Below are 13963 nucleotides of genomic sequence, written 5' to 3' on the forward strand. Positions count from 1 at the left end.
TTGTCCATCACATCATTCTCCTAATGATGTGACCCTGTTCATCAAATGACAACACATGTCTATGGTCAGGAAACATAACCATCTTTGATAAATAAGCTAGTCAAGTAGAGGCATACTAGGGACACTCTGTTTTGTCTATGTATTCACACATGTATCAAGTTTCCGGTTAATACAATTCTAGCATGAATAATAAACATTTATCATGAAATAAGGAAATAAATAATAACTTTATTATTGCCTCTAGGGCATATTTCCTTCAGTCTCCCAATTGCACTAGAGTCAATAATCTAGTTCACATCGCCATGTGATTTAACACCAATAGTTCACATCACCATGTGATTAATACCCATAGTTCAAATCGCCATGTGACCAATACTCAAAGGGTTTACTAGAGTCAGTAATCTAGTTCACATCACCATATGATTAACACCCAAAGATTACTAAGGTGTGATCATGTTTTGCTTGTGAGAGAAGTTTAGTCAACGGGTCTGCCAAATTCAGATATGTATGTATTTTGCAAATTTCTATGTCTACAATGCTCTGCACGGAGCTACTTTAGCTAATTGCTCCCACTTTCAATATGTATCCGGATTGTGACTTAGAGTCATCCAGATCGGTGTCAAAGCTTGCATCGACGTAAGTCTTTACGACGAACTCTTTATCACCTCCATAATCGAGAAATATTTCCTTAGTCCTCTAAGGATAATTTTGACCATTGTCCAGTGATCTACTCCTAGATCAAAATGTACTCCCTTGCCAAACTCAGGGCAGGGTATACAATAGGTATGGTACACAGCATGGCATAGTTTATAGAACCTATGGCTGAGGCATAGGGAATGACTTTCATTCTCTCTCTATCTTCTGCCGTGGTCGGGCTTTGAGTCTTACTCAACTTCACACCTTGCAACACAGGCAAGAACTCTTTCTTTGACTGTTCCATTTTGAACTACTTCAAAAACTTGTCAAGGTATGTACTCATTGAAAAACTTATCAAGTGTCTTGATCTATCTCTATAGATCTTGATGCTCAATATGTAAGCAGCTTCACCGAGGTCTTTCTTTGAAAAACTCTTTTCAAACACTCCTTTATGCTTTCCAGAAATTTCTACATCATTTCCGATCAACAATATGTCATTCACATATACTTATCAGAAAGGCTGTAGTGCTCCCACTCACTTTATTGCAAATACACGCTTCACCGCAAGTCTATATAAAACTATATGCTTTGATCAACTCATCAAATCGTATATTCCAACTCCGAGATGCTTGCACCAGTCCAAAGATGGATCGCTGGAGCTTTGCACACTTTCTTAGCACCTTTAGGATCGACAAAACCTTCTGGTTGCATCATATACAACTCTTCTTTAAGAAATCCATTAAGGAATGTAGTTTTGACATCCATTTGCCAGATTTCATAAAATGTGGCAATTTGCTAACATGATTCAGACAGACTTAAGCATCGCTACGAGTGAGAAAATCTCATCATAGTCAACATCTTGAACTTGTAAAAAACCCTTTTTGACAAGTCGAGCTTTGTAGATAGTAACACTACTATCAGCATCCGTCTTCCTCTTGGAGATCCATTTATTCTCAATGGCTTGCCAATCATTGGGCAAGTCCGCCAAAGTCCACACTTTGTTCTCATACATGGATTCTATCTCAGATTTCGTGGCCTCAAGCCATCTTTCGGAATCTGGGCTCATCATCGCTTCCTCATAGTTCGTAGGTTCATCATGGTCTAGTAACATGACTTCCAGAACAGGATTACCGTACCACTCTGGTGCGGATCGTACTCTGGTTGACCTACGAGGTTCGGTAGTAACTTGATCTGAAGTTTCATGATCAGCATCATTAACTTCCTCACTAATTGGTATAGGCATCACTGGAACTGATTTCAGTGATGAGCTACTTTCCAATTCAAGAGAAGGTACAATTACCTCATCAAGTTCTACTTTCCTCCTACTCACTTCTTTCGAGAGAAACTCCTTCTCTAGAAAGGATCCACTCTTAGCAACAAAGATCTTGCCTTCGGATCTATGATAGAAGGTGTACCCAACAGTTTCTTTTGGGTATCCTATGAAGATGCACTTCTCCGATTTGGGTTTGAGCTTATCAGGCTGAAACTTTTTCACATAAGCATCGCAACCCCAAACTTTAAGAAACGACAACTTGGGTTTCTTGCCAAACCACAGTTCATAAGGTGTCATCTCAACGGATTTAGATGGTGCCCTATTTAACGTGAATGCAGCTGTCTCTAATGCATAACCCCAAAACAATAGTGGTAAGTCGGTAAGAGACATCATAGATTGCACTATATCCAATAAAGTACAGTTATGACGTTCGGACACATCATAATGCTATGGTGTTCCAGGTGGCATGAGTTTGTGAAACTATTCCACATTGTTCTAATTGAAGGCCAAACTCATAACTCAAATATTTGCCTCTACGATCATATCGTAGAAACTTTATTTTCTTGTTACGATGATTCTCTACTTCACTCTGAAAGTCTTTGAACTTTTCAAGTGTTTCAGACTTGTGTTTCATTAAGTAGATATACACATATCTGCTCAAATCATCTGTGAAGGTCAGAAAACAATGATACCCGCTGTGAGCCTCAACACTCATTGACCGCATACATCGGTATGTATTATTTCCAATAAGTCAGTGGCTCGCTCCATTGTTCCGGAGAACAGAGTCTTAGTCATCTTGCCCATGAGGCATGGTTCGCAAGCATCAAATGATTCATAATCAAGTGATTCCAAAGTTCCATCAGCATGGAGTTTCTTCATGCGCTTTACACCAATATGACCTAAACGGCAGTGCCACAAATAAGTTGCACTATCATTATTAACTTTGCATCTTTTGGCTTCAATATTATGAATATGTGTATCACTTCGATCGAGATCCAACAAACCATTTTCATTGGGTGTATAACCATAGAAGGTTTTATTCATGTAAACAGAACAACAATTATTCTCTAACTTAAATGAATAACCGTATTGTAATAAACATGATCAAATCATATTCATGCTCAATGCAAACACCAAATAACATTTATTTAGGTTCAACACTAATCCCGAAAGTATAGGGAGTGTGCGATGATGATAATATCATTCTTGGAACCACTTCCAACACACATCGTCACTTCACCCTTAACTAGTCTCTGTTCATTCTGCAACTCCCGTTTCAAGTTACTACTCTTAGCAACTGAACTAGTATCAAATACCAAGGGGGTGCTATAAACACTAGTAAAGTACACATCAATAACATGTATATCAAATATACCTTTGTTCATTTTGCCATCCTTCTTATCCGCCAAGTATCTAGGGGCAGTTCCACTTCCAGTGACCATTTCCTTTGCAGTAGAAGCACTCAGTTTCAGGCTTGAGTCTAGCTTTGGCTTTCTTCAGGGGAGTGACAACTTGTTTGTCATTCTTCTTGAAGTTCCCTTTCTATTCTTTTGCCTTTTTTCTTGAAACTAGTGGTCTTGTAAACCATCAACACTTGATGCTCTTTCTTGATTTCTACCTTCGCCAATTTTAACATCGCGAAGAGCTCGGGAATTACTTTCGTCATCCCTTGCATATTATAGTTCATCACGAAGTTCTAGTAACTTGGTGATAGTGACTATAGAACTTTGTCAATTACTATCTTATCTGGAAGATTAACTCCCACTTGATTCAAGCAATTGTAGTACCCAGACAATCTGAGCACATGCTCACTGGTTGAGCCATTCTCCTCCATTTTGTAGGCAAAGTACTGTCAGAGGTCTCATACCTCTCGACATGGGCATGAGCATGAAATACCAATTTCAACTCTTGGAACATCTCATATGCTCCATGTCGTTCAAAACATTTTTGAAGTCCCGGTTCTAAGGCGTAAAGCATGGTGCACTAAACTATCAAGTAGTCATCATACCGAGCTTGTCAAATGTTCATAACGTCTGCATCTGCTCCTGCAACAGTTCTGTCACTTAGTGGTGCATCAAGGACATAATACTTCTGTGCAGCATTGAGGATAATCCTCAGATCACGGAGCTAGTCCGCATCATTGCTACTAATATCTTACAACTTATTTTTCTCTAGGAACATATCAAGAATAAACGGGGAGCTACATCGCAAGCTATTGATCTACAACATAGTTATGCAAATACTATCAGGACTACGTTCATGATAAATTAAAGTTCAATTAATCATATTACTTAAGAACTCCCACTTAGATAGACATCCCTCTAGTCATCTAAATGATCACGTGATCCAAATCAACTAAAACATGTCCGATCATCACGTGAGATGGAGTAGTTTTCAATGGTGAACATCACTATGTTGATCATATCTACTATATGATTAAGGCTTGACCTTTCGGTCTCCAGTGTTCCGAGGCCATATCTGCATATGCTAGGCTCGTCAAGTTTAACCCGAGTATTCCGCGTGTGCAAAATTGGCTTGCACCCATTGTATGTGAACGTAGAGCTTATCACACCCGATCATCACGTGGTGTCTCGGCACGACGGACTGTCGCAACGGTGCATACTTAGGGAGAACACTTATACCTTGAAATTTAGTGAGAGATCATCTTATAATGCTACCGCCGAACTAAGCAAAATAAGATGCATAAAGGATAAACATCACATGCAATCAAAATATGTGACATGATATGGCCATGATCATCTTGCGCCTTTGATCTCCATCTCCAAAGTACCGTCATGATATCTATCGTCACCGGCATGACACCATGATCTCCATCATCTTGATCTCTATCAACGTGTCGTCACATGGTCGTCTCGCCAACTATTGCTCTTGCAACTATTGCTATCGCATAGCGATAAAGTAAAGCAATTATTTGGCGCTTGCATCTTATGCAATAAAGAGACAACCATAAGGCTTCTGCCAGTTGCCGATAACTTCAACAAAACATGATCATCTCATACAACAACTTATATCTCATCACGTCTTGACCATATCACATCACAACAAGCCCTGCAAAAACAAGTTAGATGTCCTCTACTTTGTTGTTGCAAGTTTTGCGTGGCTGCTACGGGCTGAGCAAGAACCGTTCTTACCTACGCATCAAAACCACAATGATTTTTCGTCAAGTATGTGATGTTTTAACCTTCAACAAGGACCTGGCGTAGTCACACTCGATTCAGCTAAAGTTGGAGAAACTGACACCCGCCAGCCACCTGTGTGCAAAGCACGTCGGTAGAAACAGTCTCGCGTAAGCGTACGCGTAATGTCGGTCCGGGCCGCTTCATCCAACAATACCGCCAAATCAAAGTATGACATGCTGGTAAGCAGTATGAATATTATCGCCCACAACTCACTTGTGTTCTACTCGTGCATATAACATCTACGCATAAACCTGGGTCAGATGCCACTGTTAGGGAACGTTGTAATTTCAAAAAAATTCCTACGCACACGCAAGATCATGGTGATACATAGCAACGAGAGGGGAGAGTGTTGTCCACGTACCCTCATAGACCGTAAGCGGAAGCGTTATTACAACGCGGTTGATGTAGTCGTACGTCTTCACGATCGACCGATCCTAGTACCGAACGTACGACACCTCCGCGATCTGCACACGTTCATCTCGGTGATGTCCCACGAACTCAAGATCCAGCAGAGTGTCGAGGGAGAGCTTCGTCAGCACGACGACGTGATGACGGTGATGATGAAGCTACCGGCGCAGGGCTTCGCCTAACCACTATGACGATATGACCGAGGTGGATTATGGTGGAGGGGGGCACCGCACACAGCTGGAAACAATCAACTTGTGTGTCTATGGGGTGCCCCCTGGCCACGTATATAAAGGATGGAGGGAGGAGGAGGCCGGCCCTCATAGGGCGCGCCCAAAGTGTGGAGTCCTACTAGGACTCCCTAGTCCTAGTAGGATTCCACCTCCCACATGGAATAGGAAAAAGGGAAGGGAGAAGGAGAAGGAAGGAAGGGGGCGCCCCCTTTCCCCAGTCCAATTCGGACCAGTCCATGGGGAAGGGGCGCGACCACCCTTGAGGCCTTTCTCTCCTTTCCCGTATGGCCCATTAAGGCCCAATACGAATTCCCGTAACTCTCCGGTACTCCGAAAAATACCCGAATCACTCGGAACATTTCCGATGTCCGAATATAGCCTTCCAATATATCGATCTTTACGTCACAACCGTTTAGAGACTCCTCGTCATGTCCCCGATCTCATCCGGGACTCCGAACAAACTTCGGTCATAAAATCACATAACTCATAATACAAATCGTCACAGAACGTTAAGCGTGCGGACCCTACGGGTTTGAGAACTATGTAGACATGACCGAGACTCATCTCCGGTCAATAACCAATAGCGGAACCTGGATGCTCATATTGGTTCCTACATATTCTACGAAGATCTTTATCGGTCAAACCGCATAACAACATACGTTGTTCCCTTTGTCATCGGTATGTTACTTGCCCGAGATTCGATTATCGGTATCTCAATACCTAGTTCAATCTCGTTACCGACAAGTCTCTTTACTCATTCTTTAATGCATCATCCCGCAACTAACTCATTAGTCACAATGCTTGCAAGGCTTATAGTGATGTGCATTACCGAGAGGGCCCAGAGACACCTCTCCGACAATCGGAGTGACAAATCTTAATCTCGATCTATGCCAACTCAACAAACACCATCGGAGACACCTGTAGAGCACCTTTATAATCACCTAGTAACGTTGTGACGTTTGGTAGCACACAAAGTGTTCTTCCGGTATTCGAGAGTTGCATAATCTCATAGTCATAGGAACATGTATAAGTCATGAAGAAAGCAATAGCAATAAACTAAACGATCATAGTGCTAAGCTAAGGAATGGGTCTTGTCCATCACATCATTCTTCTAATGATGTGACCCCGTTCATCAAATGACAACACATGTCTATGGTCAGGAAACATAACCATCTTTGATAAACAAGCTAGTCAAGTAGAGGCATACTAGGGACACTCTGTTTTGTCTATGTATTCACACATGTATCAAGTTTCCGGTTAATACAATTCTAGCATGAATAATAAACATTTATCATGAAATAAGGAAATAAATAATAACTTTATTATTGCCTCTAGGGCATATTTCCTTCACCAACGTATTATTTTGATTCAGCGGTATTGTGGGATGAAGCGACCCGGACCAACCTTACATGTCCACGCACATGAGACCGATTCCATCGACTGACATGCAACTAGTTTTGCATAAAAGGTGGCTGGCGGGTGTCTGTTTCTCCTACTTTAGTTGAATCGAATTTGACTATGGCTGGTCCTTGAAGAAGGTTAAAACAACAAACTTGATGAATCTCCAATATGGTTATATGCGTAGGTAAGAACGGTTCTTGCCAGAAGCCTGTAGCAGCCACGTAAAACTTGCAACAACAAAGTAGAGGACGTCTAACTTGGTTTTGCAGGGCATGTTGTGATGTGATATGGTCAAGATATGATGTGATATATGTTGATGTATGAGATGATCATGTTTTGTAATATCGACAACCGGCAGGAGCCTTAGGGTTGTCTCTTTATTGTATGAAGTGCAAGCGCCATGTAATTGCTTTACTTTATCGCTATGCGTTAGCGATAGCTGTAGAAGCAACAGTTGGTGCGACGACCTCGACGCAACGACGCTACCATGGAGATCAAGGTGTCAAGCCGGTGACGATGGAGATCATGATGTTGCTTTGGAGATGGAGATCAAAAGCACAAAATGATGATGACCATACCATGTCACATATTTTGATTGCATGTGATGTTTATCTTTTATGCATCTTATTTTGCTTAGAACGGCCGTAGCATTATAGACCACAACGTGTCCCTAGTAAGCCTCTAGTTGACTAGCTCGTTGATCAACAGATAGTCATGGTTTCCTGACTATGGACATTGGATGTCAATGATAACGGGATCACATCATTAGGAGAATGATGTGATGGACAAGACCCAATCCTAAGCATAGCACAAAGATCGTGTAGTTCGTTTGCTAGAGCTTTTCCAATGTCAAGTATAATTTCCTTAGACCATGAGATCGTGTAACTCCTGGATGCCGTAGGAGTGCTTTGGGTGTACCAAACGTCACAACGTAACCGGGTGACTATAAAGGTACACTACAGGTATCTCTGAAAGTGTCTGTTGGGTTGACACGGATCGAGACTGGGATTTGTCACTCCGTATGATGGAGAGGTATCTCTGGGCCCACTCGGTAATGCATCATCATAATGAGCTCAATGTGACCAAGTGTTTGGTCACGGGATCATGCATTACGGTACGAGTAAAGTGACTTGCCGGTAACGAGATTGAATGAGGTATTGGGATACCGACGATCGAATCTCGGGCAAGTAACGTACCGATTGACAAAGGGAATTGTATACGGGATTGATTGAATCCTCGACATCGTGGTTCATCCGATGAGATCATCGAGGAACATGTGGGAGCCAACATGGGTATCCAGATCCCGCTGTTGGTTATTGACCGGAGAGTCGTCTCGGTCATGTCTGCATGTCTCCCGAACCCGTAGGGTCTACACACTTAAGGTTCGGTGACGCTAGGGTTGTAGAGATATTAGTATGCGGTAACCCAAAAGTTGTTCGGAGTCCCGGATGAGATCCCGGACGTCACGAGGAGTTCCGGAATGGTCCGGAGGTGAAGAATTATATATAGGAAGTCCAGTTTCGGCCATCGGGAAAGTTTCGGGGGTTACCAGTATTGTACCAGGACCACCGGAAGGGTCCTGGGGGTCCACCGGGTGGGGCCACCTATCGCGGAGGGCCCCATGGGCTGAAGTGGGAGGGGAACCAGCCCCTGGTGGGCTGGTGCACCCCCCTTGGGCCTCCCCCTGCGCCTAGGGTTCGAATTCCTAGGGGTGGGGGCGCCCCCCACTTGGCTTGGGGGGGAAGCCACCCCTTGGCCGCCGCCCCCCTTGGAGATTGCATCTCCCAGGGCCGCCGCCGCCCCCAGGGGCCCTATATATAGTGGGGGGGAGGGAGGGCAGCGGCACCACAGCCCCTGGCGCCTCCCTCTCCCTCCCGTGACACCTCTCCCTCTCGCTATGCTTGGCGAAGCCCTGCCGAGATCCCCGCTACTTCCACCACCATGCCGTCGTGCTGCTGGATCTCCATCAACCTCTCCTTCCCCCTTGCTGGATCAAGAAGGAGGAGACGTCTTCCCCAACCGTACGTGTGTTGAATGCGGAGGTGCCGTCCGTTCGGCGCTCGGTCATCGGTGATTTGGATCACGACGAGTACGACTCCATCAACCCCGTTCACTTGAACGCTTCCGCTCGCGATCTACAAGGGTATGTAGATGCACTCCTCTCCCTCGTTGCTAGATGACTCCATAGATTGATCTTGGTGATGCGTAGAAAATTTTAAATTTCTGCTACGATCCCCAACAGTGGTATCAGAGCCAGGTTTATGCATAGTTTCTATGCACGAGTAGAACACAAACTTGTTGTGGGCGTAGATGTTGTCAATTTTTCTTGCCACTACTAGTCTTATCTTGTTTCGGCGGCATTGTGGGATGAAGCGGCCCGGACCGACCTTACACGTCGCTTACGTGAGACAGGTTCCACCGACTGACATGCACTAGTTGCATAAGGTGGCTAGTGGGTGTCTGTCTCTCCCACTTTAGTCGGAACGGATTCGATGAAAAGGGTCCTTATGAAGGGTAAATAGAAATTGGCATATCACGTTGTGGTTTTACGTAGGTAAGAAACGTTCTTGCTAGAAACCTATAGAAGCCACGTAAAAACATGCAACAACAATTAGAGGACGTCTAACTTGTTTTTGCAGCATATGCCTTGTGATGTGATATGGCCAAAAGGATGTGATGAATGAGATATATGTGATGTATGAGATTGATCATGTTCTTGTAATAGGAATCACGACTTGCATGTCAATGAGTATGACAACCGGCAGGAGCCATAGGAGTTGTCTTTATTTTTTGTATGACCTGCGAGTCATTGAATAACGCCATGTAAATTACTTTACTTTATTGCTAAACACGTTAGCCATAGAAGTAGAAGTAATCGTTGGCGTGACAACTTCATGAAGACACGATGATGGAGATCATGGTGTCATGCCGGTGACGAAGATGATCATGGCGCCCCGAAGATGGAGATCAAAGGAGCAAAATGATATTGGCCATATCATGTCACTATTTGATTGCATGTGATGTTTATCATGTTTTACATCTTATTTGCTTAGAACGACGGTAGCTTAAATAAGATGATTCCTCGCAATAATTTCAAGAAAGTGTTCCCCCTAACTGTGCACCGTTGCGAAGGTTCGTTGTTTCGAAGCACCACGTGATGATCGGGTGTGATAGATTCTAATGTTCGAATACAACGGGTGTAAGCCAGATTTACACACACAATACACTTAGGTTGACTTGACGAGCCTAGCATGTACAGACATGGCCTCGGAACACGGAAGACCGAAAGGTCGAGCATGAGTCGTATAGAAGATACGATCAACATGAAGATGTTCACCGATGTTGACTAGTCCGTCTCACGTGATGATCGGACACGGCCTAGTTGACTCGGATCATGTTTCACTTAGATGACTAGAGGGATGTCTATCTGAGTGGGAGTTCATTGAATAATTTGATTAGATGAACTTAATTATCATGAACTTAGTCTAAAATCTTTACAATATGTCTTGTAGATCAAATGGCCCACGTTGCCCTCAACTTCAACGCGTTCCTAGAGAAAACCAAGCTGAAAGATGATGGCAGCAACTATACGGACTGGGTCCGGAATGTGAGGATCATCCTCATAGCTGCCAAGAAAGATTATGTCGTAGAAGCACCGCTAGGTGAAGCACCCATCCCAGAGAACCAAGACGTTATGAACGCTTGGCAGTCACGTGCTGATGATTACTCCCTCGTTCAGTGCGGCATGCTTTACAGCTTAGAACCGGGGCTCCAAAAGCGTTTTGAGCAACACGGAGCATATGAGATGTTCGAAGAGCTGAAAATGGTTTTCCAAGCTCATGCCCGGGTCGAGAGATATGAAGTCTCCGACAAGTTCTTCAGTTGTAAGATGGAGGAAAACAGTTCTGTCAGTGAGCACATACTCAAAATGTCTGGGTTGCACAACCGCTTGACTCAGCTGGGAGTTAATCTCCCGGATGACGCGGTCATTGACAGAATCCTTCAGTCGCTTCCACCGAGCTACAAGAGCTTTGTGATGAACTTCAATATGCAGGGGATGGAAAAGACCATTCCTGAGGTATATTCAATGCTGAAATCAGCGGAGGTAGAGATCAAAAAGGAACATCAAGTGTTGATGGTGAATAAAACCACTAAGTTCAAGAAAGGCAAGGGTAAGAAGAACTTCAAGAAGGACGGCAAGGGAGTTGCCGCGCCCGGTAAGCCAGTTGCCGGGAAGAAGCCAAAGAATGGACCCAAGCCTGAAACTGAGTGCTTTTATTGCAAGGGAAGTGGTCACTGGAAGCGGAATTGCCCCAAATACTTAGCGGACAAGAAGGCCGGCAACACCAAAGGTATATGTGATATACATGTAATTGATGTGTACCTTACCAGTACTCGTAGTAGCTCCTGGGTATTTGATGTTGCTCATATTTGTAACTTAAAACAGGAGCTGCGGAATAAGCGGAGACTGGCGAAGGAAGAGGTGACGATGCGCGTCAGGAATGGTTCCAAGGTCGATGTGATCGCCGTCGGCACGCTACCTCTACATTTACCTACGGGATTAGTTTTAAACCTCAATAATTGTTATTTAGTGCCAGCTTTGAGCATGAACATTGTATCAGGATCTCGTTTAATTCGAGATGGCTACTCATTTAAATCCGAGAATAATGGTTGTTCTATTTATATGAGAGATATGTTTTATGGTCATGCCCCGCTGGTTAATGGTTTATTCTTAATGAATCTCGAACGTGATGTTACACATATTCATAGTGTGAATACCAAAAGATGTAAAGTTGATAACGATAGTCCCACATACTTGTGGCACTGCCGCCTTGGTCACATTGGTGTCAAGCGCATGAAGAAGCTCCATGCTGATGGACTTTTAGAGTCTCTCGATTGTGAATCATTTGACACATGCGAACCATGCCTCATGGGAAAAATGACCAAGACTCCGTTCTCCGAAACAATGGAGCGAGCAACCAACTTATTAAAAATCATACATGCTGATGTGTGCGGTCCAATGAGTGTTGAGGCTCGCGGAGGCTATCGTTATGTTCTCACTCTCACTGATGACTTGAGTAGATATGGGTATGTCTACCTAATGAAACACAAGTCTGAGACCTTTGAAAAGTTCAAGGAATTTCAGAGTGAGGTTGAGAATCAACGTGACAAGAAAATAAAGTTCCTACGATTAGATTGTGGAGGGGAATATTTGAGTCACGAATTTGGCACACACTTAAGGAAATGTGGAATTGTTTCACAACTCATGCCGCCTGGAACACCTTAGCGAAATGGTGTGTCCGAACGTCGTAATCGCACTCTATTGGATATGGTGCGATCTATGATGTCTCTTACCGATCTACCACTCTCATTTTGGGGCTATGCTTTAGAGACTGCTGCATTCACTTTAAATAGGGCTCCGTCGAAATCCGTTGAGACGACACCGTATGAATTATGGTTTGGGAAGAAACCTAAGCTGTCGTTTCTAAAAGTTTGGGGATGCGATGCTTATGTCAAGAAACTTCAACCTGAAAAGCTCGAACCCAAGTCGGAAAAATGCGTCTTCATAGGATACCCTAAGGAAACCATTGGGTATACCTTCTACCTCAGATCCGAAGGCAAGATCTTTGTTGCCAAGAACGGGTCCTTTCTGGAGAAAGAGTTTCTCTCGAAAGAAGTGAGTGGGAGGAAAGTGGAACTTGATGAGGTGATAGTCACCCCTTCCGAACCGGGAAGTAGCGCAGCGCGGGAAGATGTTCCTGTGGTGCCTGCACCGACTGGGGAGGAAGTTAATGATGATGATCATGAAGCTTCAGATCAAGTTACTGCTGAACTTCGTAGGTCCACAAGGACACGTTCCGCACCAGAGTGGTACGGCCCCTGTCATGGAAATCATGTTGTTAGACAACGGTGAACCTTCGAACTATGAAGAAGCGATGGCGGGCCCGGATTCCAACAAATGGCTTGAAGCCATGCAATCCGAGATAGGATCCTTGTATGAAAATGAAGTATGGACTTTGACTGACTTGCCCGATGATCGGCGAGCCATAGAAAATAAATGGATCTTTAAGAAGAAGACAGACGCCGATGGTAATGTGACCATCTATAAGGCTCGACTTGTCTCTAAGGGTTATCGACAAGTTCAAGGGGTTGACTACGATGAGACTTTCTCACCCGTAGCGAAGCTGAAGTCCGTCCGAATCACGTTAGCAATTGCCGCATTCTATGATTATGAGATATGGCAAATGGACGTCAGAACGGCATTCCTTAACGGCTTTCTTAAGGAAGAATTGTATATGATGCAGCCGGAAGGTTTTGTCGATCCTAAGAATGCTAACAAGGTATGCAAGCTCCAGCGCTCCATCTATGGGCTGGTGCAAGCATCTCGGAGTTGGAACATTCGATTTGATGAGATGATCAAAGCGTTTGGGTTTACACAGACTTATGGAGAAGCCTGTGTTTACAAGAAAGTGAGTGGGAGATCTGTAGCATTTCTCTTATTATATGTGGATGACATACTATTGATGGGAAATGATATAGAATTCTTGGAAAGTATAAAGGCCTATTTGAATAAGTGTTTTTCAATGAAGGACCTTGGAGAAGCTGCTTATATATTAGGCATCAAGATCTATAGAGATAGATCAAGACGCCTCATTGGTCTTTCACAGAGTACGTACCTTGACAAGATATTGAAGAAGTTCAATATGGATCAGTCCAAGAAGGGGTTCTTGCCTGTATTGCAAGGTGTGCAATTCAGCACGGCTCAATGCCCGACCACAACAGAAGATAGAGAAAAGATGAGTGTCATCCCCTAT

This window comes from Aegilops tauschii, chromosome 4, assembly GCF_002575655.3.
Source record: "Aegilops tauschii subsp. strangulata cultivar AL8/78 chromosome 4, Aet v6.0, whole genome shotgun sequence".
In the NCBI taxonomy this organism is placed as follows: domain Eukaryota; kingdom Viridiplantae; phylum Streptophyta; class Magnoliopsida; order Poales; family Poaceae; genus Aegilops; species Aegilops tauschii.